A 12,251-nucleotide genomic window follows, 5' to 3' on the forward strand; every position below is an offset into this window, starting at 1 on the left:
TGCGGCTATATTCCAAACAGTTCAGGGGATTCCGATTCATGCCACAAAATCCATCATGGAAGAGGCCAAGTCAGAATTTGATCGAATCAAGGGTCTGAAGGAGGAGTTGGAGGTGAAGTTGGCGAAAGTGGAGAAGGAGTTAGAGGGTGAGAAGGCCAGTTCTATTGCCTTGGCTGCTTCTTTGAAGCTGGCCGAGGACATGGCATTGAAACATAAGGATAGCTATGTCTCGGCTAATAGGAAATTGATGCATCTTCGGGAGGATTTGGAAACTGCTCGGGTTAATTATGGTGAGCTTCAAGGTCACCTTGTGGGTAGCGTAACTGCTGCTTCCGAGAACCTGATGGAGCAATTCCGGGTTGTTGCTCCTGATGCCGACTTGACTCTCATCAGCCTGGATAATGTCGTGAGGGATGGTAAGATTGTCCCTGATGACCAGGATGATGATGAGACTGATCCTCCCCTAGTGCCTTCTCTTAAGGTGTCAACATCCTCTGTTCCCCCCGTTACATCTGATTCGGATTGCCAGATTCTAAACGGGGATGATGGAACCGTAGATGCTGTGCTCCTTCAGACTTGTCCTCTTTCTCCTTGCCCTGATGCTGCCAAGAAGGCTCCTGATGTTTGTTGATCTCTTTCTGGATATGTAGTTGGCCCGGCTTGTGGGCTTTAAAACTTTTTGTTTAATTGCTGACATTTTCTAGTTGCTTGTTTAGCAACTTTTTATTTTGAAAAACAAAAGGTAGCTCGCTATCCCTTCACCGTAGGTTTTGGTGGCCTTCCGAGGCCTTATAACTTTTGTGGAGTAATAGAGGTAGTTTTTTTACTTGGCATCTTTTCATTTTTCTACTGATGTCTAAAATCTTGTATCTCGACCTCCTCGGATTTCTTTGTTTTATTGTTTGTAGCTTGGATCCTTTGAGGTTGTGACTTATGGGTCCAACTTGTTTCTTGGTAGTTCTTTTGCGTTGGTCCCCCTTTAAGTTATTTCTGTAATCCTCTTTCTTGGACCTTTGTCAGGTCTCTTTCAGGGATTACTTTGATGACTTTTTAGTGGTAGGAGTCCGACTTGGTTATGCTGGTCTCCTTTAAGTTATTTTTTGTAGTCCTCTTTCTTGGATCTTTGTCAGATCTCTTTTAGGGACTACTTGTATAACTTTTTAGTAGTAGGAGTCCGACTTGGTTATGTAGGTCTCCTTTAAGTTATTTTTGTAGTCCTCTTTCTTGGATCTTTGTCAGATCTCTTTCAGGGACTACTTGTATAACTTTTTAGTAGTAGGAGTCCGACTTGGTTATGTCGGTCTCCTTTAAGTTTTTTTTGTAGTCCTCTTTCTTGGATCTTTGTCAGATCTCTTTCAGGGACTACTTGTATAACTTTTTAGTGATAGGAGTCCGACTTAGTTATGTCAGTCTCCTTTAAGTTATTTTTTTTTGTAGTCCTCTTTCTTGGATCTTTGTCAGATCTCTTTCAGGGACTACTTGTATAACTTTTTGTTTTGGGCTGACTTTGTTATGTCAGGCCCTTCTAAGTTAAAGTAATCCTCTTTAATAGGGTTGGCCAGACCTCTTTCCAGGGTTTACTTATAACTTGGGTTGACTTGGTCCGACTTGTGAGCGTCGGCTAGCTTTTAAGTTATTATTTTAGCTATTCGTAAGACCTCGTCAGGTTCTTTTTTGGATTGCTTTCGATAACTTCTTACATTATTCTATGTTCATCTTCGCCGATTTGTAGAAAGTGGTTGGCATCTTTAGATCGTCCTTTGGGTGAATCACGTTTTCACCTTTATCGGACGATTTATCTTTATCGTGGTCGTGCAGTGAAATTGTTTTTCACTTTCTGCCGACCTGTCGCTTTATAATCAGACGATGAATACTTCAGATTAATGCGTCTTGGATTCTTTGTAGAATATCTAAATAAACTTTATTCAAAGAAAAATGCAAATATATACATGTGGGAATTTTTTTATCCCTTTAAGTCGGGCATGACCTAGATCTCAACATGGTGCCTCATTAAAAAACCTTTTCAGGAAAAAGAGCACATCCACTAATGAGATATGTTGCCTTTTCTAGCTGTAGTACCTTCTTAGGTTGCAGACGTGCCATGATCTGGGAAGCTCTCATCCCTCGAGTTCGGACAGTCGGTAGTAGCCCTTCCAAGCACTTCTATGACTCGGTAGGGTCCCTTCCAGTTTGCTGCCAGCTTTCCTTCTCCGGGCCGAGTTGTTCCAATGTCGTTTCAGATTAAGATGAGATCGTTCTCAGTGAAACTTCTTGGCACTACCCTTTGATTATATCTGGAAGCCATTCGACGTTTTAGAGCTTCTTCTCTAATCCGAGCTCTTTCCTGGATTTCACGTAGTAGGTCGAGTTCTTCCCTCTGAAGTTGGAAGTTTGCTCCCTCATTATAATGGACTACGCTATGTGATCCTTCTTCAATTTCTACTGGAATCATTGCCTCCATTTCGTATGCTAATCGGAAAGGGGATTCCTTTGTGGTGGAATGTGGCGTCATTCGATATGCCCATAGAACCTGTGGAAGCTCCTCTGCCCAGGCTCCCTTTGCATCTTGCAGTCTTCGTTTTAACCCTGCCAATATGACTTTGTTGGCGGCTTCGGCCTGTCTATTGGCTTGTGGATGTTCGACAGAGGTATACTGGTGCTTTGTATTTAAGTCGGCTACTAATTTTCTGAAGCTTGCATCTGTGAATTAGGTGCCATTGTCTGTGGTTATAGAATATGGAACCCCGAACCTTATGACAATGTTTCTATATAAGAATTTTTGGCTTCTCTGAGTGGTGGCATTGGCTAGGGGTTCTGCCTCGATCTACTTTGTAAAGTAATCTACCCCTACTATGAGGAATTTAACTTGTCCTGATCCCTGTAGGAAGGGGCCGAGAAGATCGAGTCCCCATTTTGCAAATGGCCAAGGCGAGGTCACGCTAATGAGCTCTTCTGGCGGGGCGATGTGAAAGTTGGCATGTTTCTGACATGCTAGACATGTCTTTACAAATTCTGTAGCTTCTTTCTGTAGAGTTGGCCAATAAAATCCCGCCCGGAGTACTTTTTTGGCGAGAGCTCGTGCTCCGAGATGATTGCCACAAATACCGCCGTGTATTTCTTCTAGCACTTCCCTTGTGTTGGAGTTCGGCACGCATTTTAGTAAAGGTGTTGAGATTCCTCTTTTGTACAGGATGTTGTTTATGATGGTGTAGTACTGTGCCTCCCTTTTTAACCTCTTTGCCTCCTTTTCTTATGTGGGGAGCATTCCTATTTTGAGGTAGTTGATTATAGGGGTCATCCATCCTTGGTCCTGACTTGTTATAGTCAGGACTTTTTCTTCTTCCGAGATTGACGGGTTTTGTAACATTTCCTGGATGAGGCTCCTATTGTTGCCCCTTGGTTTGGTGCTGGCTAGTTTTGAGAGTGCATCAGCTCAGGCGTTTTGTTCGCGGGGTATGTGGCAGATTTTATACTCACTGATTTGTCTGAGCTGTTCCAAATATTTTTTCATGGTGGGATCTTTGGCTTGGTAGCTCCCTGTTATTTGTGATGTGACCACTTGTGAATCGCTGTAAATGTTGAGTTTTTGAGCTCCGACCTCTTTAGCCAGCTTCAAATCGGCTAGTAATGCTTCATATTCTGCCTGGTTGTTTGAGGCCGGGAACCCGAACTTGAGGGAGAGCTCAACTTGGGTTCCTTGGTCACTTTCTATTATCATGCCTGCGCCACTTTCAGTTTTATTTGAAGAACCGTCCACGTAAAGATTCCATTCTGTGGGGGTTTCTAGGGCATCTGTGAATTCTGCGATAAAGTCGGCCAAATACTGTGATTTGATGGCCGTTTGAGCTTCATATTGGAGGTCAAACTCTGACAACTTGACTGCCCATTGTAGAATTCTGCCTGCCAGATCTGTTTTCTGTAATATTCTTTTTCTGGGTTGGTTAGTTCGAACCTTAACGGTGTGAGCCTGGAAGTACAGGCGGAGTCGTCGAGATGTTAGGATGAGGGTATAGGCAAATTTTTCTATTTTCTGGTAGTTCAGCTCGGATCCCTGTAGTGCTTTGCTAATGAAGTAGACGAGTTTTTGCCCATTTTCGTCTTCTCTGACTAGTGCTGAGGCTATTGCCCGGCTCCCTACTGCGAGATATAATATGAGCGGTTCTCTTTCTTATGGTCGAGATAGGATAGGTGGCCGTCCTAAGAACTCCTTGAAGTCTTGGAAGGCTTGTTCACATTCTGTCGTCTATTCGAACTGTTTTCCCTTTCTTAAAGTAGCATAGAAGGGGAAAGATCTTATTGCAGCTCCTGCTAAGAATCGGGATAGGGCGGCCAACCTCCCATTGAGTTGTTGTACTTCTTTGACACAGGTTGGGCTCTTCATGTTGAGTATGGCTTGACATTTGTTTGGATTTGCTTCAATTCCCCTTTGTGTGAGCATGAAGCCTAAGAATTTGCCTGCTTCTACTGCGAAGGTGCATTTTGTGGGATTGAGCCGCATGTTGTGTTTTCTTATAGTGTAAAACACTTGAGTCAGGTCGGATAATAATGTATCTTTGCTTTGTGTCTTTATCAACATGTCGTCCACATAAACTTCCATGATTTTTCCGATGTGATCTGAGAAGACTTTATTCATTAGCCTTTGATAAGTAGCTCCTGCATTCTTAAGACCGAAAGGCATCACGATGTAGCAGTATTTTACTTTTGGTGTTAGGAACGAGGTCTTTTCTTGATCTGGTGGATACATGGGAATTTGATTGTATCCCGAGTATGCGTCCATAAACGAGAGATATTTGTATCCGGAGGAAGCATCTACTAAAGCGTCAATACTTGGGAGTGGGTATGGATCTTTTGGACAAGCCTTGTTGAGATCGGTGTAATCGGTGCACATTTGCCACTTCCCATTTGATTTTTTCACCAAGACAACGTTGGCTAGCCATAGCGGGTATTTGACTTCTCTTATGAATCCGGCTTCCAGTAGTGCCTGTACTTGCTCGTCCACAGCTTGGGATCGCTCTGACCCAAGTTTTCTTCGTCTCTGTTGCACCGGTCGAGATCCTGGATAAACTGCCAATTTATGACACATTAGCTTAGGGTCTATGCCTGGCATGTCTGCGACTTTCCATGCGAAGAGATCGACGTTATCTCACAAGAATTGTATTAGTAATTCTTTTAAATCTCCTTTTAGGATTGTGCCGATATTGGTTGTTTTTTCCAAGGTATCCCCGATCTGAATCTTTTCTATCTTGCCTTCTGGCTGGGGACGAAGTTCTTCTCGTCGGTGAACTCCGCCCAGCTCGATTGTGTGGAACTCTTCTCCTTTGCCTCTGAGGTTTAGGCTTTCGTTATAATAGCGACGTGCCGTCTTCTGGTATACTTTTATCGTGGCTATCCCTTTTGGGGTTGGGAACTTCATACATAGGTGTGGGGTCGAGACTATTGCGCCGAGTTGATTGAGTGTTGTCCATCCTATGAGAGCGTTGTAAGCTGAACTTACATCGACTACGATGTAGTCTATTTTGAGGGTCCTGGATTGGTCCCCTTTTCCGAAGGTTGTATGTAGTGGTTTGTATCCGAGTGGTCGAACCGGGGTATCTCCTAGCCCATACAGGCTGTTTGGATATGCTTTAAGTTCTTTTTCTTCCAAGCCGAGTTTATCAAAGGCTGTTTTGAATAAGATGTCGGCATAACTCCCTTGGTCTATTAATGTGCGGTGTAGGTTGGCGTTTACCAATATAATGGTGATAACCATGGGATCATCGTGTTCTGTGATGATGCCGGATGCGTCCTCTTTAATGAACGTTATTGCCGGAATGTTGAGTGCTTTCTCCTCTTCTTCGACATGATATACTTCTTTGAGATATCTTTTGTGAGAGGATTTGGAGATCCCACCTGCTGTGAATCCGCCGTGTATCATGTGAATATGTCTTTCTGGTGTCTGAGGTGATTGTTCTGTTCGTTCGGTATCTTCATCCCTTCGTCTCTTTCTTTGATCATCTCGGGTGGCCAGGAATCGATCTTATTTTCCTTCTCTCACCAATTTTTCTATGATATTTTTTAAGTTGAAGCATTCTTTTGTGGAGTGTCCTCGGACTTGATGGTATTCACAATATTCCTTTCGGTTTCCTCCTCCCCTTTTGCCTTTGAGCGGCCGTGTTGGGGGGATTTTTTCCGTATGGCAGACTTCTTTGTATATCTCGACCAGGGATGCCCTGAGAGGGGTGTAGTTATGGTATTTTTTGATTTTCTCCCCTTGTCGATCTTCTTTTCTTTTGGGTTCCTTGTCTTTGTCTCGGTAGGAGGCCCCCGATTTTGAGGTTTCTCCTAACCGAGCATTTTCCTCCATGTTGATATACTTTTCTGCCCGCTCCTGCACTTCGTCTAAGGAGGTCGGGTACTTTTTTGATATAGATTGGCTGAAAGGTCCCTCTCATAGGCCATTGATGAGTCCCATGATGGCGGCCTCCGTTGGTAAGCTTTGTATGTCCATGCATGTTTTGTTGAATCTCTCCATGTAGTTGCGGAGGCTCTCCCAATCTCCTTGTTTGATCCCTAGTAAACTGGGGGCGTGCTTGGCTTTATCTTTCTGAATGGAGAATCTGGCTAGGAATTTTTTAGCTAACTCATCAAAGCTTGAGATGGACTTCGGGGGTAGGTTGTCGAACCATCGGATCGCTGTCTTTGTGAGAGTTGTTGGAAAAGCCTTACAGCGAACAGCATGTGGGGCGTCAGTGAGGTACATTCTACTTCTGAAGTTGCTGAGGTGGTGGTTGGGATCCGTGGTGCCATCATACAGGGTCATATCTGGGAGTTTGAAGTCTTTTGGAATTTTGGTTTTCATGATTTCCCTGGTGAACGGGTCTTGGTCTTTGCGTGAATTTTCCTCGAGATTAGTCCGGGGGGCTTTTGATTTGAGATCGGCTTCCAAGTGCTGTAGTTTTTCTTCCAACTCTCGACGTCGCCGCACCTCTCTTTGGAGATCTCTTCCAATTTCCCGTTGTTGTTGGGTTTCTTTTTCCAGTTGTTTTAGGCGATCCAGGAGCGCTTCTATTGCCCCTGAATTTGGTGAGTCTTTGTCTTTGTTGGTTTCTGGAGTGTTTTGTAGCGTGACATCCGCGTTTTTGTGCGGTGTCCGATCCTCCAAACCTAAATCATGGCCGTTGTCATGGTCGTCCGCCATGGTGATAGGATGATGATGATTGGATTTTTGACGGTTTAGAATTTCACAAATGAAATCTCGTTGAAGTATAGTCTCTAAACCAACAATAATCCTCTCATACAAAAATTTGTTTGTCACAAGTACAAACCCCTAAAATCTATAAACCGAAGTATTTAAACCTCGGGTCGTCTCTCAAAGGACTTGCAGGGTAGTGTTCTTGTTATTGGTTATGGACTTGTTTATTTTGGGGTTTCGGATGAGAAATATGAATAGTAAATGATAAGAAAACTTTATTAACAAAATGGTCTTGGCAAGGTTTGGTTGTCAAGGGTTTTCATCATTATCACTAGCCACAAGTATGGTAGTCGCAAGGATTAATCCCACTAAGTCATCCTTTAATCAAGTAGCAAAGGAAAGTCAAGTGAGTAATATCAATCCAAGTCCATAAGTCCTAGCTTTTCACTAATTGGATTATTGAAGGCTAGAGTCAATGGCTATCAACTATCAATCAATTGGACACTAAAAACTCAAGAAATCCTAAGTCACCTTCTCAAGCCAAGAACATAGAATTCTACTTTAACATCCTCTCAAGCATTTCATCAAACACTTGGAGGGTAATGAAAGAAAGCATTTTTATTTGTAAGAATAAAAGGAATCAACAACCAACAATTACAAAGAATTAACAAAACAACAATCAACAACATCACAGTCATATGAATTATCTCAAATTGCATTATTAAAAGAAAACAAAAGAACAAAAATATCTCAATTACAAAACCTAGAAACAAAATAAGAGAAATTACAACAAGAGGATAGGGATAGAAAGAAGAACCAAAGTGTAGCAATCATCAATTGAAGGTAGAAGTAGAAGGAGACTTGAATTAAACCTAGAACTATGAGATCCTAATCTAACCCTAATTCCTAATCCTAATTCTAGAGAGAAGAGAGAGCTTCTCTCTCTAACTCTAACTACTTCTAAACTAAACTATGACTAATGATGACAAGTATGAAAAGTATGTTGATTCCCCTTCAATCCTTGGCTTAAATAGCATCAGAAATGAGTTAGATTGGGCCCACAAGGCTTCTAAAATAGCTGGCCACGTGTTGCATTAAGTGGGTCATGTGCCACCATCGGCGCGTCCGCGTACCGTGCACGTGCGCGCCCCTATGCGCGATGCAACTATGGCAAATATTATATCGTTTCGAAGCCCCGGATATTAGCTTTCCAACCCAACTAGAACCGCATCATTTGGACCTCTGTAGCTCAAGTTATGGTCAATTAAGTGCGAAGAGGTCAGGCTTGAAAGCTTTTTGGTTCCATCATTTCTTCATGAGTTCTCCAACTTTACATGCTTTTTCTTCATTCCCTTGATCCAATCTTTGCCTCCTAAATCTGAAATCACTTAACAAACATATCAAGGCATCTAATGGAATCAAGGTAAATTATATTTAGCTATCTTAAGATCTAAAAAGCATGTTTTCACTCTTGAGCACAATTAAAGGAGAATATACAAAACCATGCTATTTTATTGAATAAATGTGGGTAAAAGGTTATAAAATCCCCTAAAATCAATACAAGATAAACCCTACAAATGGGGTTTATCAACCTCCCCACACTTAAACCAAGCATGTCCTCATGCTTAAGCCAAGAGAAAGCAAAGGGCATCAACATTTATTCAATGTAAATAAACTATATGCAACCTAAACTATATGCAACTAAATGCAAAATGGTTTTACCTACTTGGTTAAAAATAAATCAATCCTCCAAGTCATATGTGCACAAGTAGGGCCAAGATCATATAACGATTCATGAATCCTACCAATTCGAATATCAAAATGAAGTTCAAGTAGACTTGCGAGAAGAACGCTCATGAAAGCCGGGAATCAAGGAATTGAGCATCGAACCCTCACCGGAAGTGTTTGCACTCTAGTCGCTCGGTGTTTGGGGTTGATTCTCTCAATTCTCCCCTAATCATGCTTTCCAAGATTTGTTTATCTTCTAACAATCAACAATTATTCAATGCATGCATACATGTATCATGAGGTCTTTTCTTTAGGTTGTAATGGGGCTAGGGTCAAGGTAGGATCATATATGGCTAGTGGACTTAGGATTTGAATCTTTGATTAACTTAAACTTTCCCACCTAACCTATATAATGACCTATACAATTAAGTACTAATCTAACTACCCATTCCTCACTTTTTCACATACTCATGCATTTTCTTTTCATTTCACAATACTTATGCATTGATTCTTATTGAGCTTCACTTTGGGGCATTTTGTCCCCTTTATTGCTTTTTTTTCTTTATTTTTCTATATACATTTTTTTCTTTTCTTTTCTTTTTCTTTTTCACTTTTATTTCTTTTTTCTTTTCATTTTTCTTTTTCTTTCAAACTATACACACGAACATCAATGCATAAGGTCTATACATTTAATCAATACATGAGTATGTACCCAATTTCCCAATATAAAAATACAAAACACAAACACCTTTTTATCCCAACCAATGTCCCAAAGTTTTCCCACTCTTGAATGACACTCACACTCACTAGCCTAAGCCAATCAAAGATCCAAATAAAGGATATTCATTGTTTTCCGCTTTAAGGCTTGTACTGTGCTAAAATAAGAACAAGTGGGTTAATTATAGGCTCAAATTTGGCTAACAAAGGAAGATAAAAGGTAAGGCCATTTGGGTAAGTGAGCTAATGAAATGATGGCCTCAATTATATAAATGCATGAATACAAGGAATAATAGGACATATAGATTCAAACAAATCAAAGATTACAATCATAGAAAGAGAACAATTACACACAAGAAGGAAAATAAGTGGTTATAAGATGTAACCACACAATTAGGCTCAAAACTCACATGCTTGTGTTCTTAGCTCAAAAACCATGTTCCAAAATAAATTCTTTCAAGCAAGTTTCACAAATTTTCTTTTTCAAATTGGTAGGGTGCCCTAAAACAGTTTCTTGGAAAGGAAATCATCACCCTAACCAAGTAGTCCTAATAAAAAAAAAAGAAGTGGTAAGAATATGTACAAATTCTAACTAACATGCAATCTATCATGCAATGCAACGACTAACTAACATTGGTGTTGAAAAGGAAATTTTTACCCATGGAGATCGGTCGAACGACCTCCCCACACTTGAAGATTGCACCGTCCTCGGTGCATGCAAAGAAGAGCAAGGTGGATGGGTTGCTACAATTGATGAGCTTCTTCGAAAGGTTGTGCGGATGACTTGTTCGTTGCCCCATTTAAAAGCCTTTCCGTTTCCTCCTTTCTTGGTGGCCAGCCTAAAAGGAGAGAAAAAGAAAGAAAATTAAGCCTACAACAAAGATATCAAAGTAAATAGAACATAGGCGGGGGCTAATGCCAAATAAGAGTATGATTCTCTACTACATGGTAGCTACAACATGTGAGTGAGAAATCAATATAAGCAAAAAGCATATCAACTGATACTTGATGCAAGAGTAAAGTTAAAGTATGGAGAGTATATTGAGCATCAAGATCAAATAAGAATTGACACAAACAAGATTAGTGATACGCATGAAAGCATTTAATTCTATCCTAACTCAATGATGAAGTGGTACAAGAAAAAAACAAAGGGTAATGAATTAGGAAGGACTAAAGCACTAATCTTGTGTGTTGACAAATATTACAATTAATGTAACAAGATATGAAGCACCAAAACAAATGCGAGAAATTCTCAACAATTGAGTGAGAGAATTCAACACCATTATTAAAATGAGAAATTTAGAAAATAAAATGAGAACAAATTATAGAAACAAAATTAAAATGCAAAGAATAAAAGTATGCAAATGTAATAGACAAAAGAAAATGGAAGAAGAGAATTTTTTTTTTATATTTTTAATAAATTTTTTTTATTTTTTTATTATTTTATTTATTTATTTATTCATTTATTATTATATTTTTTCCCGGCAACAACGCCAATGTTCCGAGGGTTACCTGAAATTGTAGGTTAATCTCGGACGAGATCTTCTGTGCTGGTCAGAATTGATGTGTCCGGCTGGTGAATAGCGGCCAGAGCTGGTGCGTCCGACTTGTTGGACTGAATGTGCTACTGATCCTTTGTCACCGAAGGGTGGGGGGTACCTGCAGGGGACTCCGATGCTTAAGTTAGCAAGGGGATTAAGCAGGTATTGAGTAGAATCAGAGTATGAGTTATACCTGGGTGCTCCAGTGTATTTATAATGGTGAGATGTGGCCTTCTGTGGATAAGATAAGTTAGTTATCTTATCTTATCTTTTATCTTTAAGCGAGGTCATCTTATCTTTAAGGGAACCGCCCTTCTCGCTGTAGGCTTGGGCTGCTTTAGGATTTGGGAGGTGTTCCTCTATTTGGGCCCTTCCTTGGGCTTTCGTAGGGACTTGACCGAGATCTTTGGGAAGAGGTCAGGTTGTCCTGACCTGAAGAGGTCGGTCGCTTTGTCTGTCGAACATCCCGGGTCAGTCATCTTGACCCAGGGTATGAACAGTTACCGTCAAATTTTTTTCGTCGGTAACGTTCACCAGATTTTTTTTCCTTTGAACCATCATATTCTGACGCTAAATTTGCTGCATGTTACTGGTAGACATCGAAATCCAACGGTAAACATTTACTGGGGTGGTTTATACCGTCAGATTTAATCAGACTAAAAATCCACCGGTATTATTTTTTCGCCGATAAATCCGATGGTACTCAACATTTTTCTTGTAGTGGGAGCTGGTTTCTTGAGATCAGATCTTGTTCTTGTGAAGGTTGAAAATGAAGTTTGTTGAGTACGATGTCTCCCTTTTCTTCTTCTCACTTTGTTTCTCATGCTCACTCTTTTACCTTTTTTTTTCTTTGTAACTTAGTGTATATCTTAGTCAGGATGAGAAGAAAATGATGGTATTAAAATAGAGAGGAATCAACATGGGAAAGATGAGAGATAAGGATTGTTCTTGTGGAGATTGGCCGTTGTATAGCTCATACATTGGTGAGATTGTTGGAAAAAGGAAAGAATTGGTGAGTGTAAAGGAAAATCCTGATTTGAAAGAAATAGTAATTGAAAACCTGAGAAAGAAGTTGGCTGTGAAAGAAGAGGAAT

This window comes from Arachis hypogaea, chromosome 8 (assembly GCF_003086295.3).
Source record: "Arachis hypogaea cultivar Tifrunner chromosome 8, arahy.Tifrunner.gnm2.J5K5, whole genome shotgun sequence".
NCBI lineage: Eukaryota > Viridiplantae > Streptophyta > Magnoliopsida > Fabales > Fabaceae > Arachis > Arachis hypogaea.